The following is a 17,633-nucleotide window of genomic DNA, read 5'->3' as shown; positions in this document are numbered from 1 at the left end:
ATGATAGTGTTGAATGCTGAGCTGTAGTCAATGAACAGCATTCTCACATAGGTGTTCCTTTTGTCCAGGTGGGAAAGGGCTGTGTGGATTGCATTTGAGATTGTGTCATCTGTGGATCTGTTGTGACGATATGCGAATTGGAGAAGGTCTAGGGTTTCCGGGATGATTGTTTTGATGTGAGCCATGACCAGCTTGTCAAAACACTTCATGGCTACAGACGTGAGTGCTACGGGTCGGTAGTCATTTGAATATCAATCAATCAATCAATCAAGTTTATTTTATATAGCCCTTCGTACATCAGCTAATATCTCGAAGTGCTGTACAGAAACCCAGCCTAAAACCCCAAACAGCAAGCAATGCAGGTGTAGAAGCACGGTGGCTAGGAAAAACTCCCTAGAAAGGCCAAAACCTAGGAAGAAACCTAGAGAGGAACCAGGCTATGAGGGGTGGCCAGTCCTCTTCTGGCTGTGCCGGGTGGAGATTATAACAGAACAATACCAAGATGTTCAAAATGTTCATAAGTGACAAGCATGGTCAAATAATAATCATGAATAATTTTCAGTTGGCTTTTCATAGCCGATCATTAAGAGTTGAAAACAGCAGGTCTGGGACAGGTGGCGGTTCCATAACCGCAGGCAGAACAGTTGAAACTGGAATAGCAGCAAGGCCAGGCGGACTGGGGACAGCAAGGAGTCATCATGCCCGGTAGTCCTGACGTATGGTCCTAGGGCTCAGGTCCTCCGAGAGAGAGAAAGAAAGAGAGAAGGAGAAAATTAGAGAGAGCCAAGATTTTCAAAATGTTCATAAATGACAAGCATGGTCAAATAATAATCAGGAATAAATGTCAGTTGGCTTTTCATAGCCGATCATTAAGAGTTGAAAGCAGCAGGTCTGGGACAGGTAGGGGTTCCGTAACCGCAGGCAGAACAGTTGAAACTGGAATAGCAGCAAGGCCAGGCGGACTGGGGACAGCAAGGAGTCATCATGCCCGGTAGTCCTGACGTATGGTCCTAGGACTCAGGTCCTCCGAGAGAGAGAAAGAAAGAGAGAAGGAGAGAATTAGAGAGAGCCAAGATTTTCAAAATGTTCATAAATGACAAGCATGGTCAAATAATAATCAGGAATAAAAGTCAGTTGGCTTTTCATAGCCGATCATTAAGAGTTGAAAGCAGCAGGTCTGGGACAGGTAGGGGTTCCATAACTGCAGGCAGAGCAGTTGAAACTGGAACAGCAGCAAGGCCAGGTGGACTGGGGACAGCAAGGAGTCATCATGCCCGGTTTGCCGTGACGTATGGTCCTAGGGCTCAGGTTCTCAGAGAGAGAGAAAGAAAGAGAGAACGAGAGAATTAGAGAGAGCATACTTAAATTCACACAGGACACTGGATAAGACAGGAGAAGTACTCCAGGTATAACCAACTGACCCTAGCCCCCCGACACATAAACTACTGCAGCATAAATACTGGAGGCTGAGACAGGAGCGGTCAGGAGACACTGTGGCCCCATCCGAAGATACCCCCGGACAGGGCCAAACAGGAAGGATATAACCCCACCCACTTTGCCAAAGCACAGCCGCCACACCACTAGAGGGATATCTTCAACCACCAACTTACAATCCTGAGACAAGGCCGAGTATAGCCCACAAAGATCTCCACCACAGCACAAACCAAGGGGGGGCGCCAACCCAGACAGGAAGATCACGTCAGTAACTCAACCCACTCAAGTGACGCACCCCTCCTAGGGACGGCATGAAAGAGCACCAGTAAGCCAGTGACTCAGCCCCTGTAATAGGGTTAGAGGCAGAGAATCCCAGTGGAGAGAGGGGAACCGGCCAGGCAGAGACAGCAAGGGCGGTTCGTTGCTCCAGAGCCTTTCCGTTCACCTTCACACTCCTGGGCCAGACTACACTCAATCATATGACCTACTGAAGAGATAAGTCTTCAGTAAAGACTTAAAGGTTGAGACCGAGTCTGCGTCTCTCACATGGGTAGGCAGACCGTTCCATAAAAATGGAGATCTATAGGAGAAAGCCCTGCCTCCCGCTGTTTGCTTAGAAATTCTAGGGACAATTAGGAGGCCTGCGTCTTGTGACCGTAGCGTACGTATAGGTATGTACGGCAGGACCAACTCGGAAAGATAGGTAGGAGCAAGCCCATGTAACGCTTTATAGGTTAACAGTAAAACCTTGAAATCAGCCCTTGCCTTAACAGGAAGCCAGTGTAGGGAAGCTAGCACTGGAGTAATATGATCAAATTTCTTGGTTCTAGTCAGGATTCTAGCAGCCGTATTTAGCACTAACTGAAGTTTATTTAGTGCTTTATCCGGGTAGCCGGAAAGTAGAGCATTGCAGTAGTCTAACCTAGAAGTAACAAATGCATGGATTAATTTTTCTGCATCATTTTTGGACAGAAAATTTCTGATTTTTGCAATGTTACGTAGATGGAAAAAAGCTGTCCTTGAAACAGTCTTGATATGTTCGTCAAAAGAGAGATCAGGGTCAAGAGTAACGCCGAGGTCCTTCACAGTTTTATTTGAGACGACTTTACAACCATCAAGATTAATTGTCAGATTTAACAGAAGATCTCTTTGTTTCTTGGGACCTAGAACAAGCATCTCTGTTTTGTCCGAGTTTAAAAGTAGAAAGTTTTCAGCCATCCACTTCCTTATGTCTGAAACACAGGCTTCTAGCGAGGGCAATTTTGGGGCTTCACCATGTTTCATTGAAATGTACAGCTGTGTGTCATCTGCATAGCAGTGAAAGTTAACATTATGTTTTCGAATAACATCCCCAAGAGGTAAAATATATAGTGAAAACAATAGTGGTCCTAAAACGGAACCTTGAGGAACACCGAAATGTACAGTTGATTTGTCAGAGGACAAACCATTCACAGAGACAAACTGATATCTTTCCGACAGGTAAGATCTAAACCAGGCCAGAACTTGTCCGTGTAGACCAATTTGGGTTTCCAGTCTCTCCAAAAGAATGTGGTGATCGATGGTGTCAAAGGCAGCACTAAGGTCTAGTAGCACGAGGACAGATGCAGAGCCTCGGTCTGACGCCATTAAAAGGTCATTTACCACCTTCACAAGTGCAGTCTCAGTGCTATGATGGGATATGACCGTGTCATATGACACTGAGTGTCAAGTAAAGTGTTACCGAAATGGTAAAAGATTAGAATACAAACATAGTGTTGATTGGTGACAGAATGCGGTCAGACCATCAGATAATTGGCAGTTTCTACATAGGTGAGGATATTGGAAATATAATCAATCTCTATTGGGTGATAACTTGTTTTTAACAAGTACAGAGGAATTTATATCTGAATTTTTCCGACATAACATAGGTACAGCAGATCCCCTTATTGTATGGGACACTTTTAAATGTGCCTTTAGAGGCCATGCAAGTCAGCTCTAAAAATAATTGGGTCAAAATAGTCCAAATTAACAAAGGACAAAAAAGGTCTAACAGAACAGATAGATAGCAATAAAAACTGTACCATAGAGGCTCAGAATAAGTTAGAGGAAAAACAAAAAGAAATGAAGGAACTTATTCAAGTTATTGTCACGCCCTGACTTTAGAGAGCCTTTTTATTTCTCTATTTGGTTAGGTCAGGGTGTGATTTGGCTGGGCATTCTAGTTTTTCTATTTCTTTGTTGGCCGGGTATGGTTCCCAATCAGAGGCAGCTGTCTATCGTTGTCTCTGATTGGGGATCATACTTAGGCAGCCTTTTTCCACCTTTAGTTTGTGGGATCTTGTTTTTTGGTTAGTTGCCTGTGTGCACGTCATTAGTTTCACGTTTCGTTTGTGCTTGATAGTTTTGTTTGGTGAGTTTCGATTAATTAAAAGATGTGGAACTCTACGCACGCTGCGCCTTGGTCCATTCATTTCGACGAGCGTGACAGTTATACAAATAAAGCAAACTCGATGAGAACATAGAAATGCAACCAAAAATAGTCACCCATAATTCATCCAATTATATGTTTTCGTTTCAGTCTCCTACATCTCCTCTAACCGAAGCTAATTGATTGGAATTTTTTTCTGTTAATAATGTAAAATTAACAGCTGTACAGAAAGACTCATGTGAAGGTGCAATTATAAAGGAGGAACTTCTTGATGCAATTAAAGCCTTTAAGTCCAGGGAAACCCCAGGGCTGGATGGCATACCAGTTGAGGTATACCAAACCTTTTTTGATATACTCAGAGGACCGTTATTAGCATGTTTTAACCACTCCTATGTAAATGGTAGATTATCAGATACTCAACAAGAAGGTCTGATTTCATTATTACTGAAACAGGATACAAGTGAGAAATATAAAGATTCAGTCCATTTAATAAATTGGAGGCGCCTTACACAGTGTTGCGATGAAAAAATTATAGAAAAACTAATAGCGCATAGAATTAAAAAGGTATTGTCGGGCATTATTCATTCTAATCAGACAGGGTTTTACATGGAGATAATATAAGGCAAGTACTGGAAACAATGGAACAGTATAAAAATTATTGCTATTCATAGCTGACTTTGAAAAGGCTTTTGATAAAGTGTAAAGGGAATTTTAATGTTTGTGCTTTTCTTATAACTAATGTCTGTGTTCTGTTTATGTGCTGTTCTAATAACCCATTTCTGTGTTCATACAAGTGACTGATTTAATGAATCCTTACTTATCAGTAGCTGCAATTTGGCAGTACGCCCAGACCTTGTTTTGAGAACGAACGAAAGATATCAGTTTCAAGGTCTCAGCTTAGAGAAGAAGCCTCGTGATGTATTGGTCTGTCACATGTTATGAACCAGTATTGGTCGGTCACATCAATGAAACAAGATGGTATTGATTAATTATGCTAAATCATGCAAATATAAATTGTCTGTGTATTGCCGTATATAAGACAACTGCTGGGACTGCCCAGGGGGAGGTCCTGATTGACATGTGTACTATGGTGCTTTGAATAGGTTGGGACCTCTCCAGAGTACTGACAAATAAACAATGATTCCTTTAAGATTGACTTGTGTCCCTGCACAAGAATATCCATGACAGAAGTACGACTGGAGTTTATATATTTTGGAGAATCTCTTATAAAATGGGTTAAAATAATGTATAGAAACCCTAGGGGTAAAATAGTAAATAATGGCTACTTCTCAGAAAGTTTTAAACTGTCAAGAGGAGTAAAACAAGGTTGTCCAAAATCGGCATATCTATTTATTATGGCCATCGAAATGTTAACTATTAAAATCAGATCCAACAATAATGTCAAGGGATTAGAAATACAGGGTTTAAAAACAAAGGTGACATTGTATGCTGATGATTCATGTTTTCTTTTAAATCCACAACTTGGGTCCCTTCACAGCCTCATAGAGGATCTAGCAAATTTTTGTAACCTCTCTGGATTACAACCAAATTATTACAAGTGTACTACATTACATATTGGATCACAAAAAAATTGTCTGATGGGGATGTTTATAGACTCGGTATACAGTGGTTTGTCCTTTAAAAGTTGCAGCGTACTGCAGGACAGCTTGTGTGGTGCCGCAGAATTCTATGGCACGTTATTTAAGTGCCAACCACTGGTACCACTAATGCTAGTTAGTGCTAGTTTGACCACCAGAGGGCATCTTTGAGAAGCATTTGATAGCCTTCAATAGTGGCTGTACTAGAGAATTTAAAACATTTTTTTGCAAGAACATAGAATATGGGACTGATTTTAAGAAATGTTGCTTAATTAATTTGATTAATATTATGGTGTTTCTATTTCAAGAAAAACATGGTGCTGTACAACATGGCAGTTGGGAGTAGGCTACAGTGCTGGGCAATTTAGCTAAAGAATTCCTGTGTCCTGCGGGCACACGGGAGACCGGGGTTGAATTCGCCAATGGGGAGGAAGGAGTAGGCTGTCCTTGTAAATAAGAATTTGTTCTTAACTGATTCCATATGTGTTATTTCATAGTTGTGATGTATTCACTATTCTGCAATGTAGAAAATAGTAAACATTTTTAAAAACCCTGGAATGAGTAGGCGTGTCCAAACTTTTGACTGGTACTTGCTTAATTAATTTGATTAATATAATGGTGTTTCTACTCCAATAAAAATGAAAAACCCTCTGTGTCTCTGTTAGGATGGAACGGAAAATATGGCGCTGTACAACGTGACGGTCGGGGGTAGGCTACAGTGCTGGGCTATTTAGCTAAATAATGCCAGTTTCATGCGCTGCGGCCAGTCGTGTATAGCCGTAACATAAATTTTGGTGACCTTATTTGACCTTTTCTGCTGTTTTTGAGACACAGGCAATCCCTCCTTGGGGCACGACTTGATTGAGTAAATAAAACAATCACAATAGTTGGTCACTCTATTATTATTATAATATGTATTCATTATAGAATTGTGTCAGTTATTAATGATGAACCTTTCAACTCCCCATCTCTCCATTTTTCAGCTTCATGTGACAAAACCTGCAGTCCAAGGGTTGTAGGTCTGCCGACTTCCTTCTGGTCACACATTGTATTAGGAGAAATATCCAATAAACCAAAAACATTACTTTAACTGTGAATGTACTTTATTACAGATATTTTCCTCAAATAAAATGGAGCATACATAAAATAAACAAGTTATTACAATTTATTTACATTGGGTGTAGTGTGTGTCTGTGTGAGAGGGAGGCATGTTTTTCAGCTCAGAAAAAAGTACACAGAATTTCCTAAAACTGTACACAGTCTTTTATAATATTATCAATCACACTTTGATTTGATAGATATTTAGAGTAAATATGCAGACATTGATAATGGATATATAGGAGTAGATATCTCCAATCCTAAAATAAAATGGAGCAAACATTACATTTACAAGCAATTACAACTTATTTACTTTGTGGATAAAGTATGTGAGTGTGTGTGTGTGTATGTTGTTTTATTTTTCCTTGTCAGCCACCCATCTCTGCTTTGTCAGTCTTGAAAGGCCCAGTGTATGCACTTCTGGGTGAGGTTGTCAGGCAGTGGTGGAGTGCATGGCAGATCTGAAAGAGATGCACAAAGTGACAGTAAGTATACAGCTCAACAACATGTCTGTGTGTACATCTGTTGGTGTGGGTGAGCATATGCAATATATTTCTGAATTACCTGGATCCATCTGGGAATTCTCAAAAATGTCTCCCCTCACGGCCAGTGTAGTAGGAACTGGTGCAGCCGGTAAATTAAATACTACAGCAGTGCATGAGATTTCTGTTAAAACGACTCAGTTTCTTCCAATGGCAATGTCCGCTTTAGGTATAATGCCAGGAGCCACTTGTGAATTTGACGGCTCTAACACAGTTCCACCTCAGACACCGCCAAAACAACCGCTATGTGGATGTTGGCTAAAGCAGATGTGATTGAATAGAGCCCCAAGTGAGGGAGAGTGTGCATGTGTGTATACATGCATGTGATAATTACCTGTATCACCTGTCGTGGCCGGTGTATCAGATGCAGACGACTGCAGCTGTGAAGACTGTGGTTGAGCTAATAGGGGTGTCAGATCTAAAAGAGAGAGGAACAATATTCTTAAGTTAAAATAATTATACAACAAAAACAGAGTGAATGAGTGAGTGAGTGTGTATACGTGTGTTTGATAAATACCTGGACCACATCACACCGCTTCAGGTCTACAAGCCTCTGGAAGTACCAACGTGCCACTCCAGGCCTGGAACAGCTTGGTGGAAAGACGGTTACCTGTCACCCACCGAGCAGGTTGGCAGATCTGAAAAATAGGCACAATATAATTTTAATGACAAAGCCTTGATTGACTACACAATAACCTAAACAGAACAAACTATGGGAGGCGCCACAGTAGTACATAGAGCCATGACTACATGGAACTCTATTCCACACCAAGTAACTCATGCAAGCATTAAAATTAAATTTAAAAAATATATAAAAATACACCTTATGGAACAGCGGGGACTGTGAAGAGACACATGCATACAAACGATAATATATGCACTGTACACACACGTACACAAGGATTTTGTGCTGTAGATATGTGGTAGTAGAGTAGTGGCCTGAGGGCACACACTTAATGTGTTGTGAATGTATTGTAATGTTTTTAAAATTGTATAACTGCCTTAATTTGGCTGGACCCGAAGAAGAGTAACTGCTGTCTTGGCAGCAGCTAATGGGGATCCATAATAAATACAATACAACAAATGAATTAAGTTTGTGTGTGTGTATCTGGCAACCCACGCAGCAGACTTCATTTTCCCAACTGCTCATTGTACTTGCCCTTGCAATCTGATGTGTGTGTGTGTTCTGTGTTATGACTTAGAAGTGTCAAGCTGACCACATCCTTGTAGTAGGCCATTCAGTGATTAGCTTGGGAAAAATTACTACCAACAGTGTACAGTAAAAAGGATATCAAATATTCAGATCTGGATTGACAACTAGGCTAAATCATGTGAAGTTACAAACCTCTAGGGCTTAATCTACACTCAAGTTAAATAAAGGATGCAGGACATGAGCTCTAGGACCATGCCTCAGGACTACCTGGCCTGACAACTCCTGGCTGTCCCTGTCTCCAGTCCACCTAGTTGTGCTGCTGTCTCTGCTGTTTCTGTCTGCAGCTATGGAACCCTGACCTGCTCAAGGCTCACCGGAGGTACTAACTTGTCCCAGACCCGCTGTTTGATCCTGTCTTTCTCTACCGGACCTACTGTCTCAACTAGAGGTCGACCGATTAATCGGAATGGCCGATTAATTAGGGCCGATTTCAAGTTTTCATAACAATTGGAAATCGGTAATTTTGGACGCCGATATTTTAAAATATTTTTACACCTTTATTTAACTAGGCAAGTCAGTTAAGAACACATTCTTATTTTCAATGACGGCCTAGGAACGGTGGGTTAACTGCCTTGTTCAGGGGCAGAATGACAGATTTTTACCTTGTCAGCTCAGGGATTCAATCTTGCAACCTTACGGTTAACTAGTCCAACGTTCTAACCACCTGCCTCACGAGGAGCCCGCCTGTTACGCGAATGCAGTAAGAAGCCAAGGTAAGTTGCTAGCTAGCATTAAACTTATCTTATAAAAAATAAGTTATAAGTCACTAGTTATAACTACACATGGTTGATGATATTACTAGTTCATCTAGCGTGTCCTGTGTTGCATATAATCGATGCAGTGCGCATTCGCGAAAAAGGACTGTCGTTGCTCCAACGTGTACTTAACCATAAACATCAATGCCTTTCTTAAAATCAATACACAGAAGTATATATTTTTAAACCTGCATATTTAGCTAAAAGAAATCCAGGTTAGCAGGCAATATTAACCAGGTGAAATTGTGTCACTTCAGGGTATATGCAACAGTTTGGGCCGCCTGGCTCATTGCGAACTAATTTGCCAGAATTTTACGTAATTATGACATAACATTGAAGGTTGTGCAATGTAACAGGAATATTTAGACTTATGGATGCCGCCCGTTAGATAAAATACGGAACGGTTCCGTATTTCACTGAAAGAATAAACGTTTTGTTTTCGAGATGATAGTTTCCGGATTCGACCATATTAATGACCTAAGGCTCGTATTTCTGTGTGTTATTATGTTATAATTAAGTCTATGATTTGATAGAGCAGTCTGATTGAGCGATGGTAGGCACCAGCAGGCTCGTAAGCATTCATTCAAACAGCACTTTCCTGCGTTTTGCCAGCAGCTCTTCGCAATGCTTCAAGCATTGCGCTGTTTATGACTTCAAGCCTATCAACTCCCGAGATTAGGCTGGTGTAACCGATGTGAAATGGCTAGCTAGTTAGCGGGGTGCGCGCTAATAGCGTTTCAAATGTCACTCGCTCTGAGACTTGGAGTAGTTGTTCCCCTTGCTCTGCATGGGTAACGCTGCTTCGAGGGTGGTTGTTGTCGATGTGTTCCTGGTTCGAGCCCAGGCAGCAGCGAGGAGAGGGATGGAAGCTATACTGTTACACTGGCAATACTAAAGTGCCTATAAGAACATCCAATAGTCAAAGGTATATGAAATACAAATCGTATAGAGAGAAATAGTCCTATAATAACTACAACCTAAAACTTCTTAACTGGGAATATTGAAGACTCATGTTAAAAGGAACCACCAGCTTTCATATGTTCTCATGTTCTGAGCAAGGAACTTAAACGTTAGCTTTCTTACATGGCATATATTGCACTTTTACTTTCTTCTCCAACACTTTGTTTTTGCATTATTTAAACGAAATTGAACATGTTTCATTATTTATTTGAGGCTAAATTGATTTAATTGATGTATTATATTAAGTTAAAATAAGTGTTCATTCAGTATTGTTGTAATTGTCATTATTACAAAAAAATATATTAAACAAATATTTTAAATAAATCGGCCGATTAATCGGTATCGGCTTTTTTGGGTCCTCCAATAACCGGTATCGGCGTTGAAAAATCATAATCGGTCGACCTCTAGTCTCAACCTCTAAATGCTCAGCTATGAAGAGCCAACTGGCATTTACTCCTGAGGTGCTGAACTGTGCTGAACTATAACCCTCTATTATTTGACCCTGCTGGTCATCTATGAACGTTTAAACGTCTTGAAGAATAATCTGGCTAAATGGCTGTACTCTTATATAATCTCCACCAGCACAGCCAGAATAGGACTGGCCACCCATCAGAGCCTGGTTCCTCTAGGTTTCTTCCTAGGTTCCTGCCTTTCTTGTCACACCCTGATCTGTTTCAAGTTTGGGAATGGAGGTCCTAGAGAATTGGAATATTAACAATAATTAGTATCCACTTTTATGAATGAAATTCAATATGGGTTAGCTGTGTATCTCATCTGATTGAGAATTACTGATGATATGCCGTATGTCTATTTCTTTTGAAAATCTGCCACTAAACCACACAATTTGCTAATTTGTAATTACTCGCTACTATGGCCTATTTATTGCCTTACCTACTTACTCCATTTGCACACACTGTATATAGATCTTTCTATTATTATTGACTGTACAGTCGTGGCCAAAAGTTCAGAGAATGACACAAATATTAATTTTCAAAGTCTGCTGCCTCAGTTTGTATGATGGCAATTTGCATATACTCCAGAATGTTATGAAGAGTGATCAGATGAATTCCAATTAATTGCAAAGTCCCTTTTTGCCATGCAAATGAACTGAATCGCCCAAAAACATTTCCACTGCATTTCAGCCCTGCCACAAAAGGACCAGCTGACATTATGTCAGCGATTCTCTCGTAAACACAGGTGTGAGTATTGACGAGGACAAAGTTGGAGATCACTCTGTTATTCGAACTCAATCAGCATGACAGACTGGAAGCTTCAAAAGGAGGGTGGTGCTTGGAATCATTGTTCTTCCTCTGTCAATCATGGTTACCTGCAAGGAAACACGTGCCGTCATCATTGCTTTGCACAAAAAGGGCTTCACAGGCAAGGATATTGCTGCCAGTAAGATTGCACTTAAATCAACCATTTATCGGATCATCAAGAACTTCAAGGAGAACGGTTCAATTGTTGTGAAGAAGGCTTCAGGGTGCCCAATAAAGTCCAGCAAGTGCCAGGACCGTCTCCTAAAGTTGATTCAGCTGCGGGATCGTGGCACCACCAGTACAGAGCTTGCTCAGGAATGGCAGCAGGCAGGTGTGAGTGCATCTGCACGCACAGTGAGGCGAAGACTTTTGGAGGATGGCCTGGTGTCAAGAAGGGCAGCAAAGAAGCCACGTCTCTCCAGGAAAAACATCAGGGACAGACTGATATTCTGCAAAAGGTACAGGGATTGGACTGCTGAGGACTGGGGTAAAGTCATTTTCTCTGATGAATCCCCTTTCTCATTGTTTGGGGCATCCGGAAAAAAGCTTGTCCGGAGAAGACAAGGTGAGCGCTACCATCAGTCCTGTGTCATGCCAACAGTAAAGCATCCTGACACCATTCATGTGTGGGGTTGCTTCTCAGCCAAGGGAGTGGGATCACTCACAATTTTGCCTAAGAACACAGCCATGAATAAAGAATGGTACCAACACATCCTCCGAGAGCAACTTCTCCCAACCATCCAGGAACAGTTTGGTGACGAACAATGCCTTTTCCAGCATGATGGAGCACCTTGCCATAAGGCAAAAGTGATAACTAAGTGGCTCGGGGAGAAAAATATCGATATTTTGGGTCCATGGCCAGGAAACTCCCCAGACCTTAATCCCATTGAGAACTTGTGATCAATCCTCAAGAGGCGGGTGGACAAACAAAAACCCACAAATTCTGACAAACTCCAAGCATTGATTATGCAAGAATGGGCTGCCATCAGTCAGGATGTGGTCCAGAAGTTAATTGACAGCATGCCAGGGTGGATTGCAGAGGTCTTGAAAAACACTGCAAATATTGACTCTTTGCATCAACTTCAAGTAATTGTCAATAAAAGCCTTTGACACTTATGAAATGCTTGTAATTATACTTCAGTATTCCATAGTAACATCTGACAAAAATATCTAAAGACACTGAAGCAGCAAACTTTGTGAAAATTAATATTTGTGTCATCCTCAAAACTTTTGGCCACGACTGTACTTTTGTTTATCCCATGTGTAACTATGTGTTGTTTTTTGTCACACTGCTTTGTTTTATCTTGGCCAGGTCGCAGTTGTAAATGAGAACTAGTTCTCAACCGGCCTACCTGGTGAAATAAATAAAATAAAAATTATATCTAGTGAGAGTGCACACAACCATTAGCTTATTTTACCAAGTCAACAATGACATTTTGTCAAGGGACCCAACGTATACCAACGGCGCTACCCTACTGCACCCCATATCAACCAACATGCCAACTAGTAGTGACATGGCTATATTGTTGTCATTCAGTAATACTGTAACGTTGCTGTAGCCTACTGTACATCACAGTATTATCCACCTAGCTAGCTAGTAATAGCTTAGCTAGCTCCAAAGAAACAACCAGTGAATGACAACAGGCTTTTTAACAAAATATCTATCTATCTATCTAGCTAGTATGATTGCATGTAAAACAACTTTACAGATGATTACAAAGTTTGAAAGCAAAGTTGACTTACCAGTATGCTGCTCTATCGGGAACTAGAGTGAGGCATCCAGATATGAGGTTAGCTGGCTAGCATCGCCAGCATGTTAGATATGAAAGTATCTATCCAGCAACAACGTCGAGGTCAAAAACGAAAGAAACTGTTAAGCCATGCGGACTTCGTAAGATAAGTCAAATCGGACTGAAATAATTAACAGGCTGAACTACATTTCTATGACTAACTAGCTAACTTTAGCTTGCCAGCTCAGTGACCGGTGATGCACCTATTCCTGTTTACACAGGGTGAATCCCTCCCCCTCCCATGTCCTGCATGGAGAAGCGCCACTGAGTCAACACGTGGCAAGAATTATATTACATCTGGGTTGGTTTACAAACCCCATTGACAATGCATGGGAAACTGTTTAGGGCCGTTTAGCAAAAGAACCGGGGTTCAATTCCCCACGGGGAGGAAGGAGCAGGCTGTCCTTGTAAATAAGAATTTGTTCTTAACTGACTTGCCTAGTTACATAAAGGTTACAAAAAGAGCATAACATTTCTACACTATAATTTTATATGAGGTTATTTCATTTAAAAAAAAATGAAAGTGAGCGATTGTAATCTGAATAAAGGCCAAAATAATATTTTGTAAAGGCCAAAAATGTATTTCTGTTTTTAGAGGGAGAGAAAAGCTGGGACAATTGTGCGGCGTCCTATGGGACTCCCAATCACGGTCGGATGTGATACATAATAATAATAATACTCAACATAGAACCTAATTTAGAAAAACATTTGACGATAGAATTCTCCCCCTACCCTCCATCTAGGCAAGTCTATTGTCCAGCTACCTGCTAGAACAGCGGGAACGTTTCCCTAGTCAGCGCCATTATTAGTGCAATGCCCCTTAAAGTGTTGCTCTGTGCTACCCAGTGTGGCGGGTCAAATCAGACTGATTTGACCCACCACACTCCTCCTCCCTTCCCCATGGGCTAGGTCTGTCTTCTCTGCGGCCCCTCCTGTGCCCCCTGCCCTCGTGCCCCCTGCCCTCGGGGTTTGAACCTCGCGCGCTTTCAGTAGATACAACTGGAGAACTGCAAGACAATCCCATTGGGCACCACTAGGGAGCCAAGACCAATATGACCAATATATATTGTCCTGCTAATAACAGGGTTAATAATATATCTGTGAGAATATCCAAGGGGCTTTTATATAATTCTAAATTAATGATAATAATAATTGGAGATAATTTCGTTTTCAAATAACATAAAAGGAGTGAGAAAAAGATCATTCTTGAACATGGGGTGAGACATTGTTACTAATTTGTAAATAAAGCCAGTTTGTTATTTAGAACTATTTATTTCTGTTTTTAAAGGGAGAGAAACCAAAAACCTACAGTCATCTCATGGGTCTCCCAGTCAAGGCCAGCACGAGAATTGAACCAGGATCTAGTAGCAACACAGCTTGCACTACTATGCAGTGTCTTAGACCATTGTGCCACTCAGCACTGTACAATGTGACAGGTCGGGAGTGGGCTACAGATCTACAGTAAGAGCAAAATAATCCTAACAAAATAAAATAATAACCTTAGTGTAACAACAGTTTTAGTAAGTAATACTGAAGTCGTGCACAGTTATCAGTTTCTATTTAGGTTTATGTCGTCCATTCATTGTCAGTTAGAGACACAGCGGGACCCAAAAGCATAACCAGTGTACTAACTTCCCCTTGCGCTGGTCTGGAGCAATGAAGTGGGGACGCAGGGTACCGTACTAAACCACAAATTACCTCTAAGCGCTGTAGCATAATCGCAAAACTTTTAGTGGAGTAACCACTGTACATATCCCGAAATGATCTCACTCCAATAAATTTGAATAGAAAGTTAGCAAAAATAGATAAGATCGTGCTAACATGGAAAGGCAAATACCTTTCTTATTGTGGAAAAATCACCCTGATTAACTCTTCAGTCATAGCCCAGTTTATCTATTTACTTATGGTCTTGCCTACACCTAACAAACAGTTTTTTAAATTATTTGAGGAAAAAATATTACATTTTATTTGGAACGGCAAGCCAGACAAAATTAAACGGGCCTATTTATATAATGGATATGAATTCGGAGGGCAGAAATGATTAAATATTAAAGCATGGACCTCTCACTAAAGGCTTCAGTCCTTCAGTCATACAAAAGTTATACTTAAATCATAACTGGTTCTCTAGCAAATTAGTAAGAATGTCTCACCCTATGTTCAAGAAAGGCCTTTTTCCCTTTATTCAGATTACAACCTCTCACTTTCAGTTATTTGAAAAGGAAATAATCTCCCAAATATCGCTATATTTAAAACAACCATTGAAAGTTAGTTGCAATTTCAATTTAATCCACCAGAAAATACAGAACAAATAATACAACAAATATTATGGTTAAACTCAAATATGCTAATTGATAAAAAAAAAAACATAATTCATAGTTAAAAAATGAATAGTTAAAAAATATATGGCAAATAGAAGAGATAGATGGGAGGGGTTGAATGGAGCTGAAGGTTGGGACTAATAACAACAAGATATGTAAAACGTACTGTGCCCATAAAACAAATATAGGTTGAGAACTTTTTTGAAAGAGCACAGTTTGAAAGATATGGCAAATAGAAATCAAACCGGATGAACATCAGAAATAGATGGGAGAGGTTGAGGGTAGCGGAAGTTCAGAAGTAAAAACAAACAAAATAGAACTATTGTAAAATAGCACCTGCTTTCTTTAAAAAAAACACCAGGCTGCCTATGTTGCAGCCATCAAATCCACTAGGTCCACCTACTACTCAAACCTGATAGACAACAACCGAGGAAACCCGCACCACCTCTTTACCACCATCAACTACCTACTCATACCAGCTGAGTCACCCATCTACGCTGTTACCACAGATGACTGCGGAAGATTCTCAACCTACTTCTTCATAAAGATTAACGCCATAAGAAGTTTAGTCTTCGCCTCCACCTCCACCTCCCCAGCCACCACCCTACCCCCCAAATCTACTTATACTGGACCTTCAATGAGCTGCTTCACTCAGACCTCACCTGCTGAGATGTTGTCCACTATCTGACTAATGAAGGCCACAAGCTGTGGTCTTGACCCCATCACCACAACGCTACTGAAATCTTGTTCCTCCACTCTCAGACCTTTTATAATGGAACTGATCAACAAGTCCCTCCAAACAGGCGTTGTTCCCTCCCAGTTTAAATCAGCAGTTATCTGAAAAAACCTCAACCAAGAGAACCCTGCCAACTACCAACCAATCTCCAACCTCCCCTTCTTGTCCAAAGTTATGGAAAAAGTTGTAGCTAAATTACTACAGTCACACTTGACCTTCAATGGCCTCTAAGACTTTCCAATCTGGTTTCAGGCCTAGCCACAGTGGTAAACAACCTCCTCAAGTCAGCTGACAGTGGACTCCTGAACATCCACGTCCTCCTTGACCTCAGTGCCGCCTTCCATACCGTTGACCACAGCATCCTCCTGGGTCGATTGAAAGAACACATAGGTCTCGACAGTACTGGTTCACCTCATACCTTTCAAACGGCACACAATATGTTGCCTTAGGAATCCCACCAAGTCAGAACCCACCACAATCACCTGTGGTGTCCCTCAAGGCTCTTAGGTCCTATCCTATTCATAATCTACATGCTCCCCCTTGGTTTCCTAATCAGGAAACACGACATCCAATTCAACTGCTCTGCTTCCATGCAGATCTACATAAAAACAACCCCGGACTCCCTCTCTTCCATTAACACCCTCACCAGCTGTCTGGATGATATGAAGGCCTGGATGTCAATCAACCGCCGACAACTCTACAATAATAAAACACAAGCAATCCTCATCGGCACTCATTCAGAAAATGAATCTAGTACTAAAACATAATATACAGCTAGCTAGCACTACAGTGCATAAAATGTGGTGAGTAGTTGACTCAAAGAGAGAAAGACATTAGTTGAACAGTTTTGAACAAATTAAGGAGAAGCGAGAGAGAGCTATATCTCTACACTGTATATTTTTTAAATCTCATTTTCACTTACTTAGCTTGTGATTGCAGCTAGCTAGTTTAGGCTACTCAAACATCCAGTTCAAACAGAGAGGGAAGCTATGTTAGCTAGATCGCTATGGCTATCCAACACTGGAACTCTTCCAAGTTAATGTAAACTTTTGTTTTTATTAATGTATTGCCACCGGTGCCTGCCGGTGTAAATGCTAAACTGTTTGCTGTACACTGTACTGCATGATTGTAGCAGGTTTAATAACGCGCTAGTTCTAGTTAGCTATGTTGACTATGACGTTAATATGGTGAAAACGATGTAGGCTGTGTGTAGTGGTTAGCGGCTATGGTATGAAAGTTTGTCTTGGAAATGTTTTTTTGCCTAGTCACAGACAGCTGTTGTACTATGCACTGAAGTCCACAAGCAAGGGGAAAATGTGAGAGAAGGAGAGAGAGTAGGTGCGAGAAGGAATTATATATACAACAAGCAACGTGATAATGCGGTATATACGTGGCTGCTAGTTCTGTATTTGAGTGTGATCATGGGTGTATTCATTCCGCCGATTCTGTTGAAAAACATTTCTAGCTAGATGCATGCAAGAGTGTGCACGGTGATATTGAATGTGTCACTGTCTGTCACCTTC

At 41.0% G+C, this 17,633-nt stretch overlaps 1 long non-coding RNA gene across 4 annotated transcripts; it reads right to left on the bottom strand.

Moving 5' to 3' along the window:
* Positions 1–1,261: 1,261 nt before the first annotated feature.
* On the bottom strand, positions 1,262–13,287 carry LOC120026689. Of its 4 annotated transcripts, XR_005473223.1 has the most exons (5): positions 13,010–13,287; positions 7,597–7,717; positions 7,414–7,497; positions 7,102–7,182; positions 6,005–6,998 (listed from the first exon to the last, which is right to left on the bottom strand). It is a non-coding gene; the product is annotated as an uncharacterized LOC120026689 (long non-coding RNA). The 4 variants fall into 4 exon arrangements; XR_005473220.1 differs by lacking the exons at positions 6,005–6,998; positions 7,102–7,182 and adding an exon at positions 1,262–1,311; XR_005473222.1 differs by having other exon boundaries at positions 6,004–7,182.
* Between the last annotated feature and the right edge of the window lie 4,346 nt (positions 13,288–17,633).

This window comes from Salvelinus namaycush, chromosome 2 (genome assembly GCF_016432855.1).
Source record: "Salvelinus namaycush isolate Seneca chromosome 2, SaNama_1.0, whole genome shotgun sequence".
Classification (NCBI taxonomy): domain Eukaryota; kingdom Metazoa; phylum Chordata; class Actinopteri; order Salmoniformes; family Salmonidae; genus Salvelinus; species Salvelinus namaycush.
This window is presented reverse-complemented; position numbering and strand designations above follow the sequence as displayed.